Source organism: Bombina bombina, chromosome 2, assembly GCF_027579735.1.
Source record: "Bombina bombina isolate aBomBom1 chromosome 2, aBomBom1.pri, whole genome shotgun sequence".
NCBI classification, from domain to species: domain Eukaryota; kingdom Metazoa; phylum Chordata; class Amphibia; order Anura; family Bombinatoridae; genus Bombina; species Bombina bombina.
Window position 1 is genome coordinate 20,054,261 of NC_069500.1, and position 23,370 is coordinate 20,077,630.

The 23,370-nt window shown below is 43.6% G+C and overlaps 1 protein-coding gene across 1 annotated transcript in view; it reads left to right on the forward strand.

Annotated features, from left to right (window-relative positions):
• The window catches only part of DNAI1 (dynein axonemal intermediate chain 1), an 803,770-nt gene that overhangs the window by 466,569 nt on the left and 313,831 nt on the right, over positions 1-23,370 (forward strand). The window lies entirely within an intron of this gene.

A 23,370-nucleotide genomic window follows, 5' to 3' on the forward strand; every position in this document is an offset into this window, starting at 1 on the left:
CATTGTAGTACTACATGACAGGAAATAATGCTGCCATCTAGTGCTCTTGCTAATGTATCACATTGTAGTACTACATGACAGAAAATAGTGCTGCTATCTAGTGCTCTTGCTAATGTATCACATTGTAGCACAACATGACAGGAAATAATGCTGCCATCTAGTGCTCTTGCTAATGTATCACATTGTAGTACTACATGACAGGAAATAGTGCTGCCATCTAGTGCTCTTGCTAATATATAACATTGTAGTACTGCATGACAGGAAATAGTGCTGCCATCTAGTGCTCCTGCTAATGTATCACATTGTAGTACTACATAACAGGAAATAGTGCTGCCATCTAGTGCTCTTGCTAATGTATAACATTGTTGTACTACATGACAGGAAATAATGCTGCTATCTAGTGCTCTTGCTAATGTATCACATTGTAGTACTACATGACAGGAAATAATGCTGCCATCTAGTGCTCTTGCTAATGTATCACATTGTAGTACTACATGACAGGAAATAATGCTGCCATCTAGTGCTCTTGCTAATGTATCACATTGTAGTACTACATGACAGGAAACAGTGCTGCCATCTAGTGATCTTGCTAATGTATCACATTGTAGTACTACATGACAGGAAATAGTGCTGCCATCTAGTGCTCTTGCTAATGTATCACATTGTAGTATTACATGACAGGAAATAGTGCTGCCATCTAGTGCTCTTGCTAATGTATCACATTGTAGTACTACATGACAGGAAATAGTGCTGCCATCTAGTGCTCTTGCTAATGTATAACATTGTAGTACTACATGACAGGAAATAGTGCTGCCATCTAGTGCTCTTGCTAATGTATCACATTGTACTACTACATGACAGGAAATAGTGCTGCCATCTAGTGCTCTTGCTAATGTATCACATTGTAGTACTACATGACAGGAAATAGTGCTGCCATCTAGTGCTCTTGCTAATGTATAACATTGTAGTACTACATGACAGGAAATAGTGCTGCCATCTAGTGCTCTTGCTAATGTATCACATTGTAGTACTACATGACAGGAAATAGTGCTGCCATCTAGTGCTCTTGCTAATGTATCACATTGTAGTACTACATGACAGGAAATAGTGCTGCCATCTAGTGCTCTTGCTAATGTATCACATTGTAGTACTACATGACAGGAAATAGTGCTGCCATCTAGTGCTCTTGCTAATGTATCACATTGTAGTACTACATGACAGGAAATAGTGCTGCCATCTAGTGCTCTTGCTAATGTATCACATTGTAGTACTACATGACAGGAAATAGTGCTGCCATCTAGTGCTCTTGCTAATGTATCACATTGTAGTACTACATGACAGGAAATAGTGCAGCTATCTAGTGCTCTTGCTAATGTATCACATTGTAGTACTACATGACAGGAAATAGTGCTACCATCTAGTGCTCTTGCTAATGTATCACATTATTACTACATGACAGGGAATAGTGCTGCCATCTAGTGCTCCTGCTAATGTATCACATTGTAGTACTACATGACAGGAAATAGTGCTGCCATCTAGTGCTCTTGCTAATGTATCACATTGTAGCAAAACTGCTGCCATATAGTGCTGCAGACCTTCACACTCCTGAGCTTACCTTCCTGCTTTTCAACAAAGGATAATAAGACAACAAAGTCAATAGAAGTAAATTGGAAAGTTGTTTATAATTGTATATGCTGTCTGAATAATGAAAGAAAAATGTGTATGTTATGTCCCTTTAAAGGGACAGTCTACACAAGAATATTGTTTTAAAAGATAGATAATCCCTTTATTACCCATTCCCCAGTTTTGCATAACCAACACTGTTATAGAAATACACTTTTTACCTCAGTGATTATCTTGTACCTAAGCTTCTGCAGACTGCCCCTTATTTCAGTTCTTTTGACAGACTTGCATTGTAGCCAATCAATGCTGGCTCATAGGAACTCCACGTGAGTGAGCCCAGTGTTATCTATGACACACATGAACTAACGCCCTCTAGTGGTGAAAAACCTGTCAAAATGCCCTGAGAGAAGAGGAAGCCTTCAAGGGCTTAGAAATTAGCATATGAACTAAAAAGTAAATGACATTTCTCTTGTAAGGTGTATCCAGTCCACGGGGTCATCCATTACTTGTGGTATATTCTCCTTCCCAACAGGAAGCTGCAAGAGGATCACCCACAGCAAAGCTGTCTATATAGCTCCTCCCCTAACTGCCACCTCCCAGTCATTCTCTTGCAGCTCTCGACAAGGGAAGCAGCTAGAGAGATGTGGTGCATTAATGTAGTTTATCTTCAATCAAAAGTTTATTGTTTTCAAATAGTACCGGAGATGTACTATTTTAGCCTCAAGCAGAAAGTTGAAGAAGAGTCTGCCTGTTGTCTTTGATGATCTTAGCAGGTTGTAACTAAGATCCATTGCTGTTCTCACGCATAACTGAAGGGATGGGTAACTTCAGCTGGGGGAATAGCGTGCAGGGTCTCCTGCTCTGAGGTATGTGCAGTTTTAAATTTTTCTAGAGAAATGATAAGCTAGAAAATGCTGACAATACCGGATTTATTTAAGGTAAGACTGATTACAGTGATTTAATAACGACTGGTATCATGCTTGCTGTAAAGGGTAATATTTTTATATTTATATTATTTACTCACATTACTAAATAGATATAACGTTTGCTGAAGGTGTATGAACGTTTATTTCATATTGGTGATAAAACTTTATTCTGGGGCCCAGTTTTTCCACATGGCTGACTAGATTTTGCCTAGGGATAGTTTTTTCAAGGCCCTCTCACTGTGAGTACAGGTTGGGAGGGGCCTATTTTCCGTTAGTTTTTGCAGCTTGAGACATCCAGCTTCCCTGAAGGAGTCCCCTGAACATATAGGACCTCTCTAAGGGGTTTTTGTGCCTTCCAAAGTCGTTGTATGGGCAGGTAGGGCCACAGTAGAGCTGTGGCAGTTTGTTGTGACTGTTGAAAAACGTTTATATCGTTTTTTTGGTCCGGTTTTGAAACTAAGGGGTTAATCATCCATTTGCAAGTGGGTGCAATGCTCTTTCAGCCTATTATACACACTGTAAAAATTTCGTAAGATTTACTGCTTTTTTCACTGTTTTAGCAGTTTCTGTGATTTTTTTCTCTTAAAGGCACAGTACCGTTTATATTTTTTGCTTGTTCACAGTTATTAAAGTGTTTTCCAAGCTTGCTGGTCTCATTACTAGTCTGTTTAAACATGTCTGACATAGAGGAAACTCATTGTTCATTATGTTTAGAAGCCATTGTGGAACCCCCTCTTAGAATGTGTACCAAATGCACTGATTTTACTATAGATTACAAAGACCATATTCTGGCTTTAAAAAAATTATCACCAGAAGAAATTGACAAGGAGGAAGTTATGCCGTCTAACTCTCCCCACGTGTCAGATCCTATAAATCCCGCTCAGGGGATGCCAAGTACATCTAGCGTGCCCATTGCGTATACCTTGCAAGACATGGCGGCAGTTATGAATCATACCCTTACAGAGGTATTATCTAAACTGCCTGGATTGCAAGGAAAGTGAGACAGCTCTGGGACTAGAATAAATACAGAGCTCTCTGACGCTTTAGTAGCTATCTCTGATACACCCTCACATTATACTGAAGCTGATGCAGGGGAGATTCAATCTGTGGGTGATTTTTCCGATTCAGGGAAGATACTTCAATCTGATTCTGATATGTCTACATTTAAATTTAAGCTTGAACACCTCCGCGTATTGCTCAGGGAGGTTTTAGCAACTCTGGACGACTGTGACACTATTGTAGTCCCAGAGAAATTATGTAGATTGGATAAATACTATGCAGTACCTACTTACACTGATGTGTTTCCAATCCCTAAAAGGTTTTCTGAAATTATTACTAAGGAATGGGATAGACCAGGTGTACCGTTCTCTCCCCCTCCTGTTTTTAAAAAGATGTTTCCTATAGATGCTGCTACACGGGACTTATGGCAGACGGTCCCTAAGGTGGAGGGAGCAGTTTCTACTCTAGCTAAGCGTACCACTATCCCTGTCGATGACAGTTGTGCTTTTCTAGATCCAACGGATAAAAAATTAGAGGGTTACCTTAAGAAAATTTTTATTCAACAAGGTTTTATTCTCCAGCCTCTTGCATGCATTGCCCTAGTCACTGCTGCCGCGGCTTTCTGGTTTGAGTCCCTAGAGGAGGCTCTACAGGTTGAAACCCCGTTGGAAGATATTATTGACAAGCTTAGGGCCCTTAAGCTAGCCAATTCATTTGTTTCTGACGCCGTTGTTCATTTAACCAAGCTAACGGCTAAAAATTCAGGTTTTGCTATTCAGGCGCATAGGGCACTATGGCTTAAATCCTGGTCAGCTGACGTGACTTCAAAGTCTAAACTTCTCAACATTCCCTTCAAAGGACAGATCCTATTCGGGCCTGGACTGAAGGAGATCATTTCTGACATCACTGGAGGAAAAGGTCACGCCCTTCCTCAAGACAGGTCCAACAAATTAAGGACCAGTCTAGTTTTCAGCCCTTTCGAAACTTCAAGAGTGGCGCAGCTTCAACTTCCTCTAGCACAAAACAAGAGGGAACTTTTGCCCAGTCTAAGCCGGTCTGGAGACCTAACCAGGCTTGGAACAAGGGGAAACAGGCCAAGAAGCCTGCTGCTGCCTCTAAGACAGCATGAAGGAGCAGCCCCCGATCTGGAAACGGATCTAGTAGGGGGCAGACTCTCTCTCTTCGCCCAGGCTTGGGCAAGAGATGTCCAGGATCCATGGGCATTGGAAATTGTGTCCAAGGGTTATCTTCTGGAATTCAAAACCTCTCCCCCAAAAGGGAGATTTCATCTCTCACTTTTATCTGCAAACCAGATAAAGAGAGAAGCATTCTTACATTGTGTTCAAGACCTCCTAGTTATGGGAGTGATCCACCCAGTTCCGCAGGAGGAACAGGGACAGGGCTTTTATTCAAATCTGTTTGTTGTTCCCAAGAAAGAGGGAACATTCAGACCAATCTTAGATCTCAAGATCTTAAACAAATTTCTCAGAGTCCCATCCTTCAAGATGGAGACTATTCGAACCATCCTTCCTATGATCCAGGAGGGTCAATACAGGCACTACCAGTTTGTGGCTCTTCCCTTCAGGTTGGCCACGGCACCAAGAATCTTTACAAAGGTTCTAGGGTCCCTTCTAGCGGTCCTAAGGCCACGGACTATAGCAGTAGCCCCTTACTCAGATGACATTCTGATACAGGCGTCGACTTTTCAAGTTGCCAGGTCTCACACGGACATTGTTCTGGCATTTCTGAGGTCGCATAAGTGGAAAGTGAACGAAGAAAAAAGTTCTCTATCCCCTCTCACAAGAGTTTCCTTCCTAGGAACTCTGATAGATTCTGTAGAAATGAAGATTTACCTGACAGAGGCCAGGTTGTCAAAACTTCTAAATTCCTGCCGTGTTCTTTATTCTACTTCTCGCCCTTCAGTGGCTCAGTGTATGGAAGTAATCGGCTTAATGGTAGCGGCAATGGACATAGTGCCGTTTGCCCGCCTACATCTCAGACCGCTGCAACTCTGCATGCTCAGTCAGTGGAATGGGGATTACACAGATTTGTCCCCTCTACTAAATCTGTATCAAGAGACCAGGGATTCTCTTCTCTGGTAGTTATCTCGGGTCCACCTGTACAAGGGTATGACCTTCCGCAGGCCAGATTGGACAATAGTAACGAAAGATGCCAGCCTTCTGGGCTGGGGTGCAGTCTGGAACTCCCTGAAGGCTCAGGGCTTGTGGACTCAGGAGGAGAGACACTCCTTCCGATAAACATTCTGGAACTAAGAGCGATATTCAATGCTCTTCAGGCTTGGCCTCAGCTAGCTGCGGTCAGGTTCATCAGATTTCAGTCGGACAACATCACGACTGTAGCTTACATCAACCATCAAGGGGGAACAAGGAGTTCCCTAGCAATGTTGGAGGTTTCAAAAATAATTCTATGGGCAGAGGTTCACTCTTGCCATCTATCAGCTATCCATATCCCAGGAGTAGAGAACTGGCAGGCCGATTTTCTAAGTCGACAGACTTTTCATCCGGGGGAGTGGGAACTCCATCCGGAGGTGTTTTCACAGTTGATTCAACTTTGGGGCAAACCAGAACTGGATCTCATGGCGTCTCGTTAGAACGGGTTCAGGTCCAGGGATCCCAAGGCAGCGCTGATAGATGCTCTAGCAGCGCCTTGGTCTTTCAACCTGGCTTATGTGTTTCCACCGTTTCCTCTGCTCCCTCGTCTGATTGCCAAGATCAAGCAGGAGACAGCTTCGGTGATTTTGATAGCTCCTGCGTGGCCACGCAGGACTTGGTACGCAGATCTGGTGGACATGTCATTCCTCACACCTTGGACTCTGCCGCTGAGGCAGGACCTTCTACTTCAAGGTCCCTTCAAACATCCAAATCTAATTACTCTGCGTCTGACTGCTTGGAGATTGAACGCTTGATTTTGTCAAAACGTGGTTTTTCCGAGTCGGTCATTGATACCTTAATTCAGGCTCGAAAGCCTGTCACCAGGAAAATCTATCATAAGATATGGTGTAAATATCTTCATTGGTGTGAATCCAAGGGTTACTCATGGAGTAAAGTCAGGATTCCCAGGATATTGTCTTTTCTCCAAGAAGGATTGGAGAAGGGATTGTCAGCTAGTTCCTTAAAGGGACAGATTTCTGCTCTGTCTATTCTTTTGCACAAGCGTCTGGCGGATGTTCCAGACGTTCAGGCGTTTTGTCAGGCTTTAGTTAGAATCAAGCCTGTGTTTAAACCTGTTGCTCCGCCATGGAGTTTAAATTTAGTTCTTAAAGTTCTTCAAGGGGTTCCGTTTGAACCTCTGCATTCCATAGATATCAAGCTTTTATCTTGGAAAGTTCTGTTCTTGGTAGCTATCTCTTCGGCTCGAAGAGTTTCAGAGTTATCTGCCTTGCAGTGTGATTCCCCTTATCTGATCTTCCATGCAGATAAGGTAGTGTTACGTACCAAACCTGGGTTTTTTCCTAAGGTGGTATCCAATAAGAATATCAATCAAGAGATTGTTGTTCCGTCACTGCGTCCTAATCCTTCTTCAAAGAAGGAACGTCTATTACACAATCTTGACGTGGTTCGTGCTTTAAAGTTTTATTTACAAGCTACTAAAGATTTTCGTCAAACATCTGCATTGTTTGTTGTCTACTCTGGACAGAGGAAAGGCCAAAAGGCTTCAGCAACTTCTCTTTCTTTTTGGTTAAGAAGTATAATCCGCTTAGCTTATGAGACTGCTGGCCAGCAGCCTCCTGTAAGAATTAAAGCTCATTCCACTAGAGCGGTGGCTTCCACATGGGCCTTTAAAAAGGAGGCTTCTGTTGAACAGATTTGTAAGGCGGCGACTTGGTCTTCGCTTCATACTTTTTCTAAATTCTACAAATTTGATACTTTTGCTTCCTCTGAGGCTATTTTTAGGAGAAAGGTCTTACAGGCAGTGATGCCTTCCATTTAAGTGCCTGCCTTGTCCCTCCCTTCATCCGTGTCCTAAAGCTTTGGTATTGGTATCCCACAAGTAATGGATGAATCCGTGGACTGGATACACCTTACAAGAGAAAACAAAATTTATGCTTACCTGATAAATTTATTTCTCTTGTGGTGTATCCAGTCCACGGCCCGCCCTGTCATTTTAAGGCAGGTGTTTTTTAATTTTTAAACTACAGTCACCACTGCACCCTATAGTTTCTCCTTTCTCTTGCTTGTCTTCGGTCGAATGACTGGGAGTGGCAGTTAGGGGAGGAGCTATATCGACAGCTCTGCTGTGGGTGATCCTCTTGCAGCTTCCTGTTGGGAAGGAGAATATCCCACAAGTAATGGATGAATCCGTGGACTGGATACATCACAAGAGAAATAAATTTATCAGGTAAGCATAAATTTTGTTTTTCCTGTTTCCCTAACTCTTTAAACATACAGGAATACGCCGCTATTACAGCAGGTTAGGGACTGGAGAGACGCTGCTTTAAACTCACACATATTAGTGTGCAATAGCGCTACGTTTAGTTTAATGCTAGCCCAGTAATAAAAACTGTACCTGTAAAATAGCGACAATTACTGGAGTCAAATTTGCCAGACTGAGACACGGAGTGCACTGCAATGCTGTAAACAGACTGCGAATAACAAAATGGCGCCAGTCACCTTCTGCAATGAGCTTCAATACTGTTCCAAAATCCTTGGAGGTTGGACTTTAGCTTCGTAGTAGCGCTGTATTAGTGAATTGCTGCAAAGTGAGGCACTGTAAAGCAGGGTTCAGAAAGTATGCTCAGGAGCATGCACGTGCATTGTAGCAATGTTATACATATACTGTAGTCACATGCGCATTCCTGAGCCTATATCAACAAGAGGTAGATTTCAAAATAGATCTAAATTGGAAGTTTTTTTTTCTTTTTTTATAAACTCTATAGCACTGGTTTTCAAACCCTACCTCAGGCCTCCCCAACAGGCCAGGTTTTCTGGATTACCTTGGATGAGAGCAGGTAAACTAACCATATTTACTAAACAGCTTATTGTTTCACCTGTGCTCCAGTTCAGATATCCACAAAATGTTGCCTGTTAGGGAGGTGTGAGAACCAATGCTCCATAGGAATCATGAAAGTATAATAATTGTAAACTATGGCTGATTAATATCATACACTGACTCCTGCACACCAATCACTATACACAGGATATTAGAGAACAACAGGGGTGTAACTGATTAATTACTGGTCGTTATATAGCCTGAGTTAAGTAATTAAACCTAATGTGATTGTTGATGAGAAATAATTTACAACAGTTACGAACTGCTCTGAGATTCCCACGTCACACACTTTAGTTTTTCTATTGCCAGTGAGAATGGAGGAATCGAGAGATATTTCAGCTTTTCATAACAGAATTTGGTCAGAAATACAATAATTATACCCTAGTCAGTGTCCTTTGTTCTAGAAAAGCAGCCATATAATTGGAGAATGAAATTCATCCATTTCTGCCATATTGCGCTTAATCTAATTTTCAGGATGAGAAAACACGGATTAAATATCTGAGTGAATGAACTGTAAAGCTGTATTAACTCCTTCCTGTATATTAGATGAATAAAGAATTGCCTTGTATCTGTATGCACGGCAATACAACTAACTGCGCCTATAGCTGTGGGATTTACATTAGAGCTATGTATACGGTTAGGGAGCGGCTGGGCACTACCAGATTCACGTAGTAGAAGGGAGTCGCCGCCTGGTGCAGGGCAGATGTTTGGACGTAATGACAATTTATAGAAAATGCTGTCTTAGCAGTTCCATAACACTGTGTCAGTTTCTTTATTGTGTATATTTGGTTTAGTTGCTACACTGAGGCCTTTGTTAAACTGTAGCTCTTAGATTAATATATAGTTTGTGCTGTGAGCACATTATCACAGCACATACAGGAGGTACTGTCAGATATAGAGTGTGTATCTGTGACATACAGGTGGTACTCTCAGATACAGATAGTGTATAGGTGACATACAGGTGGTACTCTCAGATACAGATAGTGTATAGGTGACATACAGGTGGTACTCTCAGATACAGAGAGGGTGTAGGTGACATACAGGTGGTACTGTCAGATATAGAGTGTGTATCTGTGACATACAGGTGGTACTCTCAGATACAGATAGTGTATAGGTGACATACAGGTGGTACTCTCAGATACAGATAGTGTATAGGTGACATACAGGTGGTACTCTCAGATACAGATAGTGTATAGGTGACATACAGGTGGTACTCTCAGATACAGAGAGGGTGTAGGTGACATACAGGTGGTACTGTCAGATACAGAGAGTGTATAGGTGACATACAGGTGGTTCTCTCAGATACAGAGAGGGTGTAGGTGACATACAGGTTGTACTGTCAGATACAGAGAGTGTATAGGTGACATACAGGTGGTTCTCTCAGATACAGAGTGTATAGGTGACATACAGGTGGTACTGTCAGATACAGACTGGGTGTAGGTGATATACAGGTGGTTCTATCAGATACAGAGAGTGAATAGGTGACATACAGGTGGTACTCTCAGATACAGAGAGTGTATAGGTGACATACAAGTGGTACTCTCAGATACAGAGAGGGTGTATCTTTGACATACAGGTGTTACTCTCAGATGCAGAGTGTATAGGTGACATACATGTGGTACTGTCAGATACAGAGAGGGTGTAGGTGACATACAGGTGGTACTCTCAGATACAGAGAGAGTATAGGTGACATACAGATGGTACTCTCAGATACAGAGAGGGTGTATCTGTGACATATAGGTGGTACTCTCAGATACAAAGTGTATAGGTGACATACAGGTGGTACTCTCAGATACAGAGTGTATAGGTGACATACAGGTGGTACTCTCAGATACAGAGAGGGTTAGGTGACATACAGATTGTACTCTTAGATACAGAGAGGGTGTAGGTGATATACAGGTGGTACTGTCAGATACAGAGAGTGTATAGGTGACACACAGGTGGTACGGTCTGATACAGAGAGTGTATAGGTGACATACAGGTGGTACTGTCTGATACAGAGAGGGTGTAGGTGACATACAGATGGTACTGTCAGATACAGAGAGGGTGTAGGTCACATACAGGTTGTACTCTCAGATACAGAGAGGGTGTAGGTGACATACAGGTGGTACTGTCAGATACAGACAGGGTGTAGGTGACATACAGGTGGTTCTCTCAGATACAGAGAGGGTGTAGGTGACATACAGATGGTACTCTCAGATACAGAGAGGGTGTATCTGTGACATATAGGTGGTACTCTCAGATACAGAGTGTATAGGTGACATACAGGTGGTACTGTCAGATACAGAGAGTGTATAGGTGACATACAGGAGGTACTGTCAGATACAGAGAGTGTATAGGTGACATACAGGTGGTTCTCTCAGATACAGAGAGTGTATAGGTGACATACAGGTGGTACTGTCAGATACAGAGAGGGTGTAGGTGACATACAGGTGGTTCTCTCAGATACAGAGAGGCTGTAGGTGACATACAGTTGTTACTTTCAGATACAGAGAGTGTGTAGGTGACATACAGGTGACACTGTCAGATACAGAGAGTGTATAGGTGACATACAGGTGGTACTGTCAGATACAGAGAGGGTGTAGGTGACATACAGGTGGTACTGTCAGATACAGAGAGTGTATAGGTGACATACTGGTGGTACTGTCAGATACAGAGAGGGTGTAGGTGACATACAGGTGGTACTGTCAGATATAGAGAGTGTATAGGTGACATACAGATGGTACTCTCAGATACAGAGAGTGTATAGGTGACATACAGGCGGTACTCTCAGATACAGAGAGTGTATAGGTGACATACAGGTGGTACTCTCAGATACAGAGAGTGTATAGGTGACATACAGGTGGTACTGTCAGACAGAGAGAGGGTCTAGGTGACATACAGATGGTACTCTCAGATACAGAGAGGGTGTAGGTGACATACAGGTGGTACTGTGAGATACAGAGAGTGTGTAGGTGACATACAGGTGGCACTGTCAGATACAGAGAGTGTATAGGTGACATACAGGTGGTACTGTCAGATACAGAGAGGGTGTAGGTGACATACAGGTGGTACTGTCAGATACAGAGAGTGTATAGGTGACATACAGGTGGTACTGTCAGGTACAGAGAGTGTATAGGTGACATACAGGTGGTACTGTCAGATACAGACAGGGTGTAGGTGACATACAGGTGGTACTCTCAGATACAGAGAGGGTGTAGGTGACATTCAGGTGGTACTCTCAGATACAGAGAGGGTGTAGGTGAAATACAGGTGGTACTCTCAGATACAGACAGGGTGTAGGTGACATACAGGTGGTACTCTCAGATACAGAGAGGGTGTAGGTGACATTCAGGTGGTACTCTCAGATACAGAGAGGGTGTATGTGACATACAGATGGTACTCTCAGATACAGAGAGGGAGTAGGTGACATACAGGTGGTACTGTCAGATACAGACAGGGTGTAGGTGACATACAGGTGGTACTCTCAGATATAGAGAGGGTGTAGGTGACATTCAGGTGGTACTCTCAGATACAAAGAGGGTGTAGGTGACATACAGGTGGTACTCTCAGATACAGAGAGGGTGTAGGTGACATACAGATGGAACTCTCAGATAAAGAGAGGGAGTAGGTGACATACAGGTGGTACTCTCAGATACAGAGAGGGTGTAGGTGACTGTTACAGTACCAACAGGATACCAAGGGTTAACACCAGATGAACAATGTCCTGAATATGGGATCAGCAACTCACAACCCAGCCAGTTTTCAGGTTTAAAACAGAATGACATTTATTAAAAGGCTATGCCTAGTATTTATGCAGATCTGACCCCAGCTGGGGGGGTTGAAAGAATCTTGTACATTAGACAGAGAGCAAACGCCCTTTGACATGCCACAATAGAATTACCTTACTTAGCAGATAACAACTTAAACACAAGACACACTTTGCTTTTCTTATCACCTAGGCGTCTGCTCTCTGGAGGTGATTAAACAATGGAATGTTTATCACTAACTTTAATGACAGTACACAATAGCTGAGGCTAGTAACCTTGTCGTTAGAGAATAGCTTCTTAAAGCTGAACAGAGTTAACTCTTTAGTTCTGACCGAAGGGTCTGTCACATATACATAGCACACAATACAGCCTATAGACAACCTTTCTTACATTATAGTCCAGAAGTGGCTAGGTTTGCCACAGTAACATTCAGGTGGTACTCTCAGATACAGAGAGGATGTAGGTGACATACAGGTGGTACTCTCAGATACAGAGAGGGTGTAGGTAACATACAGATGGTACTTTTAGATACAGAGAGGGTGTAAGTGACATACAGTTGTTAGTTTCAGATACAGAGAGGGTGTAGGTGACATACAGGTAGTACTCTCAGATACAGAGAGGGTGTAAGTGATATACAGGTGGTACTGTCAGATACAGAGAGTGTGTAGGTGACATACAGGGGGCACTGTCAGATACAAACAGGGTGTAGGTGACATACAGGTGGTTCTCTCAGATGCAGAGAGTGTATAGGTGACATACAGGTGGTACTCTCAGATACAGAGAGTATATAGGTGACATACAGGTGGTACTCTCAGATACAGAGAGTGTATAGGTGACATACAAGTGGTACTCTAAGATACAGAGAGGGTGTATCTGTGACATATAGGTGGTACTCTCAGATACAGAGTGTATAGGTGACATACAGATGTTACTCTCAGATGCAGAGTGTATAGGTTACATACAGGTGGTACTGTCAGATACAGAGAGGGTGTAGGTGACATACAGGTGGTACTGTCAGATACAGAGAGTGTGTAGGTGACATACAGGGGGCACTGTCAGATACAAACAGGGTGTAGGTGACATACAGGTGGTTCTCTCAGATGCAGAGAGTGTATAGGTGACATACAGGTGGTACTCTCAGATACAGAGAGTGTATAGGTGACATACAGGTGGTACTCTCAGATACAGAGAGTGTATAGGTGACATACAAGTGGTACTCTCAGATACAGAGAGGGTGTAGGTGACATACAGGTGGTACTGTCAGATACAGAGAGTGTATCTGTGACATACAGGTGCACTGTCAGATACAGAGAGTGTATAGGTGACACACAGGTGGTACTGTAAGATACAGAGAGTGTATAGGTGACATACAGGTGGTACGGTCTGATACAGAGAGTGTATAGGTGACATACAGGTGGTACTGTCTGATACAGAGAGGGTGTAGGTGACATACAGATGGTACTGTCATATACAGAGAGGGTTTAGGTCACATACAGGTTGTACTCTCAGATACAGAGAGGGTGTAGGTGACATACAGGTGGTACTGTCAGATACAGACAGGGTGTAGGTGACATACAGGTGGTTCTCTCAGATACAGAGAGGGTGTAGGTGACATACAGATGGTACTCTCAGATACAGAGAGGGTGTATCTGTGACATATAGGTGGTACTGTCAGATACAGAGAGGGTGTAGGTGACATACAAATGGTACTCTTAGATACAGAGAGGGTGTAAGTGACATACAGGTGGTACTGTCAGATACAGAGAGGGTGTAGGTGACATACAGGTGGTACTGTCAGATACAGAGAGTGTATAGGTGACATACAGGTGGTACTCTCAGAAACAGAGAGGGTGTAGGTAACATACAGGTGGCACTGTCAGATACAAAGAGGGTGTAGGTGACATACAAGTGATGCTGTCAGATACAGAGAGGGTGTAGGTGACATACAGGTGGCACTGTCAGATACAGAGAGGGTGTAGGTGACATACAAATGGTACTCTTAGATACAGAGAGGGTGTAAGTGACATACAGGTGGTACTGTCAGATACAGAGAGGGTGTAGGTGACATACAGGTGGTACTGTCAGATATAGAGAGTGTATAGGTGACATACAGTTGGTACTGTCAGATACAGAGAGGGTGTAGGTGACATACAAGTGGTGCTGTCAGATACAGAGAGGGTGTAGGTGACATACAAGTGGTGCTGTCAGATACAGAGAGGGTGTAGGTGACATACAGGTGGCACTGTCAGATACAGAGAGGGTGTAGGTGACATACAAATGGTACTCTTAGATACAGAGAGGGTGTAAGTGACATACAGGTGGTACTGTCAGATACAGAGAGGGTGTAGGTGACATACAGGTGGTACTCTCAGATACAGAGAGTGTATAGGTGACATACAGGTGGTACTGTCAGATACAGAGAGGGTGTAGGTGACATACAGGTGGTACTGTCAGATACAGAGAGTGTATAGGTGACATACAGGTGGTACTGTCAGATACAGAGAGTGTATAGGTGACATACAGGTGGTACTGTCAGATACAGAGAGTGTATAGGTGACATACAGGTGGTACTCTCAGATACAGAGAGGGTGTAGGTGACATACAGGTTGTACTCTCAGATACAGAGAGGGAGTAGGTGACATACAGGTGGTACTCTCAGATACAGAGATACAGAGAGGGTGTAGGTGACATACAGGTGGCACTGTCAGATACAGAGAGTGTATAGGTGACATACAGGTGGTACTGTCAGATACAGAGTGGGTGTAGGTGACATATAGGTACTAGTGGGCACTGCCAGATACAGAGAGCAGAGATAACGTATTAGTGGGCACCTGCCAAATACAGAGAGTAGAGATAACGTATTAGTGGGCACTGCCAGATACAGAGAGCAGAGATAACATATTAGTGGGCACTGCCAGATACAGAGAGCAGAGATAATGTATTAGTGGGCACTCCCTATACAGAGAAAAAAAGAGATGACATATAAGTGGACACTGCCAGATACAGAGAGCAGAGATAACATACTAGTGGGCACTGCCAGATACAGTGAACAGAGATAACATACTAGTGGGCACTGCCAGATACAGTGAACAGAGATAACATACTAGTGGGCACTGCCAGATACAGTGAACAGAGATAACATACTAGTGGGCAATGCCAGATACAGAGAGCAGAGACAACATATAAGTGGGCAATGCCAGATACAGAGAGCAGAGACAACATATTAGTGGGCACTGCCAGATACAGAGAGCAGAGATAACATACTAGTGGGCACTGCCAGATACAGAGAGCAGAGATAACGTATAAGTGGGCAATGCCAGATACAGAGAGCAGAGACAACATATAAGTGGGCAATGCCAGATACAGAGAGCAGAGATAACATATAAGTGGGCACTGCCAGATACAGAGAGCAGAGATAACGTATTAGTGGGCACTGCCAGATACAGAGAGCAGAGATAACATATTAGTGGGCACTGCCAGATACAGAGAGCAGAGATAACATATTAGTGGGCACTGCCAGATACAGAGAACTGAGATAACGTATTAGTGGGCACTGCCAGATACAGAGAGCAGAGATAACATATTAGTGGGCACTGCCAGATACAGAGAGCAGAGATAACGTATTAGTGGGCACTGCCAGATACAGAGAGCAGAGATAACGTATAAGTGGGCACTGCCAGATACAGAGAGCAGAGATAACGTACTAGTGGGCACTGCCAGATACAGAGAGTAGATATAACGTACTAGTGGGCACTGCCAGATACAGAGAGTAGAGATAACGTATTAGCGGGCACTGCCAGATACAGAGAGTAGAGATAACATATAAGTGGGCACTGTCAGATACAGAGAGTAGATATAACATATAAGTGGGCACTGCCAGATACAGAGGGTAGAGATAACATATAAGTGGGCACTGCCAGATACAGAGAGCAGAGATAACATATAAGTGGGCACTGCCAGATACAGAGAGCAGATATAACATACTAGTGGGCACTCCCTATACAGAGAAAAACAGAGATGACATATTAGTGGGCACTGCCAGATACAGAGAGCAGAGATAACGTATTAGTGGGCACTGCCAGATACAGAGAGCAGATATAACATACTAGTGGGCACTGCCAGATACAGAGAGCAGAGATAACATATTAGTGGGCACTGCCAGATACAGAGAGCAGAGATAACATATAAGTGGGCACCGCCAGATACAGAGAGCTGAGATAACATATTAGTGGGCACTGCCAGATACAGAGAACAGAGATAACATATTAGTGGGCACTGCCAGATACAGAGAGCAGAGATAACCTATTAGTGGGCACTGCCAGATACAGAGAGCAGAGATAACCTATTAGTGGGCACTGCCAGATACAGAGAGAAGAGATAACATACTAGTGGGCACTGCCAGATACAGAGAGCAGAGATAACATACTAGTGGGCACTGCCAGATACAGAGAGCAGAGATAACATACTAGTGGGCAATGCCAGATACAGAGAGGAGAGATAACGTATTAGTGGGCACTGCCAGATACAGAGAGCAGAGATAACGTATTAGTGGGCACTGCCAGATACAGTGAACAGAGATAACATACTAGTGGGCAATGCCAGATACAGAGAGCAGAGATAACGTATTAGTGGGCACTGCCAGATACAGAGAGCAGAGATAACGTATTAGTGGGCACTGCCAGATACAGACAGGAGAGATAACATATTAGTGGGCACTGCCAGATATAGAGAGCAGAGACAACATATAAGTGGGCAATGCCAGATACAGAGAACAGAGATAATATATAAGTGGGCACTGCCAGATACAGAGAGTAGATATAACATATAAGTGGGCACTGCCAGATACAGAGAGTAGAGATACCATATAAGTGGGCACTGCCAGATACAGAGAGCAGAGATAACATATAAGTGGGCACTGCCAGATACAGAGAGCAGAGATAACATATAAGTGGGCACTGCCAGATACAGAGAGCAGAGATAACATATAAGTGGGCACTGCCAGATACAGAGAAAAAAAAGAGATAACATATAAGTGGGCACTGCCAGATACAGAGAGCAGATATAACGTATTAGTGGGCACTGCCAGATACAGAGAGTAGATATAACATATAAGTGGGCACTGCCAGATACAGAGAGTAGAGATAACATATAAGTGGGCACTGTCAGATACAGAGAGTAGATATAACATATAAGTGGGCACTGCCAGATACAGAGAGTAGAGATAACATATAAGTGGGCACTGCCAGATACAGAGAGCAGAGATAACGTATTAGTGGGCACTGCCAGATACAGAGAGCAGAGATAACGTATTAGTGGGCACTGCCAGATACAGAGAGCAGAGATAACCTATTAGTGGGCACTGCCAGATACAGAGAGAAGAGATAACATACTAGTGGGCACTGCCAGATACAGAGAGCAGAGATAACATACTAGTGGGCACTGCCAGATACAGAGAGCAGAGATAACATACTAGTGGGCAATGCCAGATACAGAGAGGAGAGATAACGTATTAGTGGGCACTGCCAGATACAGAGAGCAGAGATAACGTATTAGTGGGCACTGCCAGATACAGTGAACAGAGATAACATACTAGTGGGCAATGCCAGATACAGAGAGCAGAGATAACGTATTAGTGGGCACTGCCAGATACAGAGAGCAGAGATAACGTATTAGTGGGCACTGCCAGATACAGACAGGAGAGATAACATATTAGTGGGCACTGCCAGATATAGAGAGCAGAGACAACATATAAGTGGGCAATGCCAGATACAGAGAACAGAGATAATATATAAGTGGGCACTGCCAGATACAGAGAGTAGATATAACATATAAGTGGGCACTGCCAGATACAGAGAGTAGAGATAACATATAAGTGGGCACTGCCAGATACAGAGAGCAGAGATAACATATAAGTGGGCACTGCCAGATACAGAGAGCAGAGATAACATATAAGTGGGCACTGCCAGATACAGAGAAAAAAAAGAGATAACATATAAGTGGGCACTGCCAGATACAGAGAGCAGATATAACGTATTAGTGGGCACTGCCAGATACAGAGAGTAGATATAACATATAAGTGGGCACTGCCAGATACAGAGAGTAGAGATAACATATAAGTGGGCACTGTCAGATACAGAGAGTAGATATAACATATAAGTGGGCACTGCCAGATACAGAGAGTAGAGATAACATATAAGTGGGCACTGCCAGATACAGAGAGCAGAGATAACGTATTAGTGGGCACTGCCAGATACAGAGAGCAGAGATAACGTATTAGTGGGCACTGCCAGATACAGAGAGTAGAGATAACATATAAGTGGGCACTGTCAGATACAGAGAGTAGATATAACATATAAGTGGGCACTGCCAGATACAGAGAGTAGAGATAACATATAAGTGGGCACTGCCAGATACAGAGAGCAGAGATAACGTATTAGTGGGCACTGCCAGATACAGAGAGCAGAGATAACGTATTAGTGGGCACTGCCAGATACAGTGAACAGAGATAACATACTAGTGGGCAATGCCAGATACAGAGAGCAGAGATAACGTATTAGTGGGCACTGCCAGATACAGAGAGCAGAGATAACGTATTAGTGGGCACTGCCAGATACAGACAGGAGAGATAACATATTAGTGGGCACTGCCAGATATAGAGAGCAGAGACAACATATAAGTGGGCAATGCCAGATACAGAGAACAGAGATAATATATAAGTGGGCACTGCCAGATACAGAGAGTAGATATAACATATAAGTGGGCACTGCCAGATACAGAGAGTAGAGATACCATATAAGTGGGCACTGCCAGATACAGAGAGCAGAGATAACATATAAGTGGGCACTGCCAGATACAGAGAGCAGAGATAACATATAAGTGGGCACTGCCAGATACAGAGAGCAGAGATAACATATAAGTGGGCACTGCCAGATACAGAGAAAAAAAAGAGATAACATATAAGTGGGCACTGCCAGATACAGAGAGCAGATATAACGTATTAGTGGGCACTGCCAGATACAGAGAGTAGATATAACATATAAGTGGGCACTGCCAGATACAGAGAGTAGAGATAACATATAAGTGGGCACTGTCAGATACAGAGAGTAGATATAACATATAAGTGGGCACTGCCAGATACAGAGAGTAGAGATAACATATAAGTGGGCACTGCCAGATACAGAGAGCAGAGATAACGTATTAGTGGGCACTGCCAGATACAGAGAGCAGAGATAACGTATTAGTGGGCACTGCCAGATACAGAGAGTAGAGATAACATATAAGTGGGCACTGTCAGATACAGAGAGTAGATATAACATATAAGTGGGCACTGCCAGATACAGAGAGTAGAGATAACATATAAGTGGGCACTGCCAGATACAGAGAGCAGAGATAACGTATTAGTGGGCACTGCCAGATACAGAGAGCAGAGATAACGTATTAGTGGGCACTGCCAGATACAGAGAGTAGAGATAACATATAAGTGGGCACTGCCAGATACAGAGAGTAGAGATAACATATAAGTGGGCACTGCCAGATACAGAGAGCAGAGATAACATATAAGTGGGCACTGCCAGATACAGAGAGCAGAGATAACATACTAGTGGGCACTGCCAGATACAGAGAGCAGAGATAACATATTAGTGGGCACTGCCAGATACAGAGAGCAGAGATAACCTATTAGTGGGCACTGCCAGATACAGAGAGAAGAGATAACATACTAGTGGGCACTGCCAGATACAGAGAGCAGAGATAACATACTAGTGGGCACTGCCAGATACAGAGAGCAGAGATAACATACTAGTGGGCAATGCCAGATACAGAGAGGAGAGATAACGTATTAGTGGGCACTGCCAGATACAGAGAGCAGAGATAACGTATTAGTGGGCACTGCCAGATACAGTGAACAGAGATAACATACTAGTGGGCAATGCCAGATACAGAGAGCAGAGATAACGTATTAGTGGGCACTGCCAGATACAGAGAGCAGAGATAACGTATTAGTGGGCACTGCCAGATACAGACAGGAGAGATAACATATTAGTGGGCACTGCCAGATATAGAGAGCAGAGACAACATATAAGTGGGCAATGCCAGATACAGAGAACAGAGATAATATATAAGTGGGCACTGCCAGATACAGAGAGTAGATATAACATATAAGTGGGCACTGCCAGATACAGAGAGTAGAGATACCATATAAGTGGGCACTGCCAGATACAGAGAGCAGAGATAACATATAAGTGGGCACTGCCAGATACAGAGAGCAGAGATAACATATAAGTGGGCACTGCCAGATACAGAGAAAAAAAAGAGATAACATATAAGTGGGCACTGCCAGATACAGAGAGCAGATATAACGTATTAGTGGGCACTGCCAGATACAGAGAGTAGATATAACATATAAGTGGGCACTGCCAGATACAGAGAGTAGAGATAACATATAAGTGGGCACTGCCAGATACAGAGAGTAGATATAACATATAAGTGGGCACTGCCAGATACAGAGAGTAGAGATAACATATAAGTGGGCACTGCCAGATACAGAGAGCAGAGATAACGTATTAGTGGGCACTGCCAGATACAGAGAGCAGAGATAACGTATTAGTGGGCACTGCCAGATACAGAGAGTAGAGATAACATATAAGTGGGCACTGTCAGATACAGAGAGTAGATATAACATATAAGTGGGCACTGCCAGATACAGAGAGTAGAGATAACATATAAGTGGGCACTGCCAGATACAGAGAGCAGAGATAACGTATTAGTGGGCACTGCCAGATACAGAGAGCAGAGATAACGTATTAGTGGGCACTGCCAGATACAGAGAGTAGAGATAACATATAAGTGGGCACTGCCAGATACAGAGAGTAGAGATAACATATAAGTGGGCACTGCCAGATACAGAGAGCAGAGATAACATATAAGTGGGCACTGCCAGATACAAAGAGCAGAGATAACATACTAGTGGGCACTGCCAGATACAGAGAGCAGAGATAACATATTAGTGGGCACTGCCAGATACAGAGAAAAAAAAGAGATAACATATAAGTGGGCACTGCCAGATACAGAGAGCAGAGATAACGTATTAGTGGGCACTGCCAGATACAGACAGGAGAGATAACATATAAGTGGGCACTGCCAGATACAGAGAGCAGAGATAACGTATTAGTGGGCACTGCCAGATACAGAGAGCAGAGATAACATATTAGTGGGCACTGCCAGATACAGAGAGCAGAGATAACGTATTAGTGGGCACTGCCAGATACAGAGAGCAGAGATAACGTATTAGTGGGCACTGCCAGATACAGAGAGCAGAGATAACATATTAGTGGGCACTGCCAGATACAGAGAGCAGAGATAACGTATTAGTGGGCACTGCCAGATACAGAGAGCAGAGATAACGTATTAGTAGACACTGCCAGATACAGAGAGCAGAGATAACATACTAGTGGGCACTGCCAGATACAGAGAGAAGAGATAATGTATTAGTGGGCACTCCCTATACAGAGAAAAAAAGAGATGACATATTAGTGGGCACTGCCAGATACAGAGAGCAGAGATAACATACTAGTGGGCACTGCCAGATACAGAGAACAGATATAACGTATTAGTGGGCACTGCCATATACAGAGAGCAGATATAACATACTAGTGGGCACTCCCTATACAGAGAAAAACAGAGATGACATATTAGTGGGCACTGCCAGATACAGAGAGCAGAGATAACGTATTAGTGGGCACTGCCAGATACAGAGAGCAGAGATAACATATTAGTGGGCACTGCCAGATACAGAGAGCAGAGATAACATATAAGTGGGCACTGCCAGATACAGAGAGCTGAGATAACATATTAGTGGGCACTGCCAGATACAGAGAACAGAGATAACATATTAGTGGGCACTGCCAGATACAGAGAGCAGAGATAACCTATTAGTTGGCACTGCCAGATACAGAGAGCAGAGATAACCTATTAGTGGGCACTGCCAGATACAGAGAGAAGAGATAACATACTAGTGGGCACTGCCAGATACAGAGAGCAGAGATAACGTATTAGTGGGCACTGCCAGATACAGACAGGAGAGATAACATATTAGTGGGCACTGCCAGATATAGAGAGCAGAGACAACATATAAGTGGGCACTGCCAGATACAGAGAGCAGAGACAACATATAAGTGGGCAATGCCAGATACAGAAAGCAGAGACAACATATTAGTGGGCACTGCCAGATACAGAGAGCAGAGACAACATATAAGTGGGCAATGCCAGATACAGAGAGCAGAGACAACATATAAGTGGGCACTGCCAGATACAGAGAGCAGAGATAACATATTAGTGGGCACTGCCAGATACAGAGAGCAGAGATAAAATATTAGTGGGCACTGCCAGATATAGAGAGCAGAGACAACATATAAGTGGGCACTGCCAGATACAGAGAGAAGAGATAACGTATTAGTTTGCACTGCCAGATACAGAGAACAGAGATAACATACTAGTGGGCACTGCCAGATACAGAGATAAAATACTAGTGGGCACTGCCAGATACAGAGAGCAGAGATAACATACTAGTGGGCACTGCCAGATACAGAGAGCAGAGATAATGTGTTAGTGGGCACTTCCAGATACAGAGAGCAGAGATAATGTGTTAGTGGGCACTGCCAGATACAGAGAGCAGAGATAACGTGTTAGTGGGCACTGTCAGATACAGAGAGCAGAGATAACGTATTAGTGGGCACTGTCAGATACAGAGAGCAGAGATAACGAATTAGTGGGCACTGCCAGATACAGAGAGCAGAGATAACGTGTTAGTTGGCACTGCCAGATACAGAGAGCAGAGATAACGTATTATTGGGCACTGCCAGATACAGAGAGCAGAGATAACATATAAGTGGGCACTGCCAGATACAGAGAGCAGAGATAACGTATTAGTGGGCACTGACAGTTACAGAGAGCAGAGATTACATATAAGTGTGCACTGCCAGATACAGAGAGCAGATTTTACGTATTAGTGGGCACTGCCAGATACAGACAGGAGAGATAATGTGTAAGTGGGCACTGCCAGATAC